This window comes from Tigriopus californicus, chromosome 10 (genome assembly GCF_007210705.1).
Source record: "Tigriopus californicus strain San Diego chromosome 10, Tcal_SD_v2.1, whole genome shotgun sequence".
Classification (NCBI taxonomy): Eukaryota; Metazoa; Arthropoda; class Copepoda; order Harpacticoida; family Harpacticidae; genus Tigriopus; species Tigriopus californicus.
In genome coordinates, this window is record NC_081449.1 from 981,533 (window position 1) to 986,509 (window position 4,977).

General features: G+C 39.6%; 1 protein-coding gene across 1 annotated transcript in view; it reads left to right on the top strand.

Annotated features, from left to right (window-relative positions):
* Window positions 1-4,977, top strand: part of LOC131888564 (band 7 protein AGAP004871-like) — a 63,146-nt gene that overhangs the window by 981 nt on the left and 57,188 nt on the right. The gene's annotated exons all lie outside the window — the stretch shown is intronic.

The following is a 4,977-nucleotide window of genomic DNA, read 5'->3' on the forward strand; positions in this document are numbered from 1 at the left end:
TCACTATTTCGATACCTTTTCCACTATCGCGGATTCTCTCCTGATTGTGAGCAGGACCACCACTGCGATGAAAGGGATTTATTTGTTGTACCTTCTCATGGAATCTGGTACATTTGGTATTGATGTCATAATCGATGACCATTTGAGACGGGATTAGTGTGACCACCGACAAGCCTATTGGGTAACGGTGGCCTTTATCACACCCTGACCTTCATTTTATGTATACCGTCCAACCGGTCACGCAGAGAATAAACAGACATATGTACACGCTATACCATAGTGGGCCATACACGCAAACCTTTCTCATCGCCTTAAGCCAATCCAAGGACCACGAAAGAAAAAAGGGTCTGGTTATTAACGAGGGTTAACATTCCCAAACATTGGGATTGGCATGCGTGAAAGCATTCCTCTAACGTCAGAGCTTGGCTCTTTGTCTTCCTTGTTATCATCCTTTTGAAAGAGACAAACTTCATCAATATCACACATATTTTCAAGATGTCTTGTATCTTTTGGAACAATTGAAGCTAATTAAGTGTTTATTCTTAACAACACATTTTCACACTGACCGAGCCATCCCCTTCAAAATCATTTCATCCCATAATGATCGAACTAAGTCTATCAAGGCCTTGGTCAAGCCAAGATGGTCCTCCCCTCTACGATGTCAGGGGGCACCACCTTTAAGTTAAATGATTAGCACTACGAACAAAGTTTTTGAAGATTTAAGCCTTAGGTGCCTGAAGTCTTTCCACAGATCACCAAAATGAGACGGGCTTGAAGAAAAGGCTATTGCCGAGATGAGGGCAATACCAAATAGAGCAAGATGACCTTGTTTTGCCATTGTGTTTTCAAGCCTGACTGGCAAAATCAGAATCTTAGGGGGAATACAAAGGTCCAACCACATTCCTGAAGGTCAGAACTGTTCTTCTTTCGGGCGCACACTAAGAGAACTGATCAGTTGTCGCGAGCGATTTACATGCATAGACAAAACACCGCAGACAGAATCGGCGTCTTGGAATGGACACTTCAGATCTTGTTTTTCATAGCATCTACGAGGATGATTTTCGGTTCTTTAGATCAGTGTACGAGTCGTTGTACGGTTTATACAAGTTTGTTTATAAGAGCTTAACCAGCCCGTTTTGATCTATTCCTGAATCAAAACCTACTTTCTTGTTTGATTATTTTATTTTTGCTTTTGCTAATGCGATTCCCAATAAGTAATAGTTATGATTAATCTTCGTTTGGAAAAAGTTTCGACCCACCTTCGAATCAGAATTGACGACCCCTTGAATGTAGGGTTGACTTGGAATCATGATCAATAAGGATGTGCTAAAGGTGCGGATATTCTTTTGCATAATTGGCTATTTTTCAGCTTTATGCTTATTTGACGTGTTTTATCTTATTTGCACTTTTATTTCCATAATTAGCAATTTGTGACCAGAAATGCATTCATATTGCCTTTATGACCTTCTTCATGTTTAAAAAAAAAAAGCTGCTCTCAAAATCAAGTCAAGTGGCACATCACCCTCTGACTGATTTCCAAACCTCCACTAACTAAGAATAACCCTCCTCTATGAGGCACGATCCACACCCACTGATCCATACTCTCAATCATCAACGTCTCCCTCCTTTCGCAAGATACCAAAAGTCACCTGAAGCATGGGGCTCATCAAGGAATTAGGTGACCCAGGTGTGCGGTCTTACAACAAACAAACAAGGACTCCATATTGAACTGTCAAACTGGCTTTCTCAAGAATTTTGTAAGATATTTATCTGTGCCGCCTCTTTTTTTTCAAACTGCAGAACATGTCATTCTGGCAAAGCAATAGTCCTCATACCCATATCTTAGGAGTGATCTTAAAATCAATGTGGGGAGTTTCTTTTGTAGGTCCAGGTAAAGAGTTTTTCTTTTTTTTTTAGTTTTTCCTTCAAATTGTGCAGATAAACTGGCCAACGTATGACTCGCCCCAAAATCGTCGAAAACGATGTGGCGGGATTATCTTGCTTTTTTAGACAGCACAACCATTCAAGATCAGCTCTCAAAAACAAACTGTCCAACTGGTTATTTCAGTGCAAGGCAAAAGTATCTAGTGAATTTATTTCCTTTCCTATGATATACTGACTTGTAGACAAAACATAGTGGATCCATGACTTAAGCACAAATGTTTTGCTGCATTCAAAGCACATACATCATTAACATTTTACTTAGTAACCTAGCATACTTTAATTCTTTTGGCTTTGACTGCGAGGCACACTAGAGAAGAAATATGGCCTGCTACAATCATTCAGTAAAGTAAAGTGCCTACAGAGAAAGCTTGTGCCCCCTTTTTAAAATGCAGTTGAACTTTAGCTCACCAAGTCATTGTGTTGTTCCATTGTTTTGCTTCTGGCTCTTGCAAAGAGAGTAAATGGAATGAAAAATACCTGCATTTTTTTTTATTTTTTTGCTCTTTCAATTGCGTTTTTTGCCAATTTTATTGTTGTTATCTTAACAGCCCTGCTGATCAGTGCCAACATGCTCATTAAAGTGATAGATAATATATGACAAAAGCCTGACCTGAGATAAACTCCAAAACGATACTTTTATCCTTTTAAAGTGGCGCAACTCATACACAGCCAGCATTTTTTTTCTTTTTTTTTTGGTGGGCTTCCTCAGCCTTTCTGGAAATGGAACTCCCAGCAATTCAGGTCCATTTGATTTCTATTTTGCGGACTTCCTTACCGTTATTGGGAATGAGATTCCCACTAGTTCAAGACAAAAAAAACATATTTACTTAACTTTTGGTTCATTTAATAGCTGATCCAGCAACATATTATAGCTGGATCTGGTTAGCACTTGAATGTAGGGTTGATGAGAAATTTTAATCAAAAACATGTCCAAGTCTGACAATGGTCATAATTTTTCTACTAGGTACTCCTACTCCCAGTATTAAAAAACTGTCACATCTTTTGTAGTTTTAAATCATTTACTAGTACCGTATATATACATTTATACAGCTCTTGTAATCATGAGTACTATTTTTGGGGATATTTCACACGTCAGTATCACATATTGCATCCGGAGAAGATAGTAGCGTAAACAAGATCTAATAAGGTCTTTTATTTTTCATATGTGTTTCTTCTATTCTGGATGGAAGAATTTGTTTAGACTTGGGACCTTGAGCGTTGGTATGCAGATGATCGCATCGTTCATACATGTGATTGTTGATTTCAGTTTGCACGCTAAAGTTTGTTCAAATTGGTTGATTATAAATTAGGCAAAATTACAATGAATGCCTTTCATACATTTTTTTGCCAAAGCTTTACTGCAGGTTACCTTCGATGAATATATTCTTTGGATCATTATGAATAGGCCCGGCCAAAACTTGCATATACCCATTGTCTTTATTGAAAAAAGAAGAGTACCTGAATTTGCAAATAAACTCTCTCCAAAACCAAGCGCCGACACATTCTGGAGGGCTGTAACAGCTATTTTTGCTTATCATATCAAGCAATGTGTAGATGAAAAGGATATTCTGTCATATTAACTTCCTGCAATAGAATTTGCACCAAAATAACTGGGAAGAAGATTCTGGCCTTGTTCATGCTGCCACCTAAACTGATCACTTAGACCACCAATATGAAAAGTGATTCACATTGGTGGTAAAATTACGCAATTTGCATAGACACAAAATCTGCAGAAAAATCTGGGATATGCAAATCACAATTTGCACGATGCAAGTTGTTGTCGGCCCTAATCATGACTATTAAGAGTTTGTTCTCTGACTGATATACTTTAACTTTACCGGTGAGATGGACTACACCACGTAATAAGGCATGTTGTGGCTATCTTTATCCTTTGTAGATAACAACCATTACTTTTCGATGGGATCAGTCAGCTTACGCATATGTTCCTGACCTTTCTTGGCTGAAATAGGTTGCAAAAAAATGAAAGACAGACTTGAACGTCACATATCAAATTTTTAATTGTTAGAAACTCTGGTGGTCTATTTGCTGAAAGATATGGTCATGGCTTCTCCGAGAAGCTGATCGATAAGTAGAAAGTGACATTGGGATCAACCTCAGAACAAACCATGCATGTCCATTACAGAATTTCAATCTCACGATTGACTCGGTGGCTTGTTTTGAGATTCATTGCCCCTGCCAAAGTTTGCTAGATATGCGACGTGGTGAGATCAGTTGTGTTGTGTTTTTGCCCCTCCTAAACCACCTTGATTTGCTCCTTAGATTTGGATTCTTTACTGCCGGCGCAAGGCTTCCTGCTCGACGTGTCCATTTCTTTTGATACCGACGTAGTTAGTGATGTTTTCCTTTGGTTCATTGCCAGCAATTCCACTCCGACCAGGCTGTCTTGGAGAAAAATGAGCTCAGAGAGGAGAGAAGCGCGTAAGTTTCCAGCGCTGAGAAGAGCGATGGAACCCTCTTTGATTCACTGTTCCACATCCAAACTTCAGACTAGGCTTTTTCTCCCCCAACACCATACGGTGTGCCGTGAACATTGTCTAAATCAAGCCCATTACTCACACATAGATCTATTGACATTGTGATGCCTGGGATTGAAGGAGCGTGTGAGTTGTTAAGTGCAAGTGAAAGCCAATTCCAAATGGGGTTTGGCGAATTCAGAATCCTATTTCACCCTCGTGTCTAACCAAGTTTTGATTTGCAAATTGTGAGAGGTACGGACGGAGGCTTTCATATCAGTTTGAGGTTTGAAGGTTACTTCAGTAGCATGGTTGCGAACATGGATCAAAGATCATTCTATTCAAGAATTGCTTTGTAGAGCGGGGGGACACCCACCCACTCATAACCACTTGTTGAGCCTGTTCCTCCCGATCCTGGTGCTCATTGTTAACCAATGGTCAAGAGCCCTAATTAAGAGAGATATTGATCCTTTGATCTTCCCTATTGAAAGGCGGACGGACCTGTGGTGCTTGCACAACTGCCTCTTGTGACAGTCAGTCAGTGGTTGGATCCGCTTTT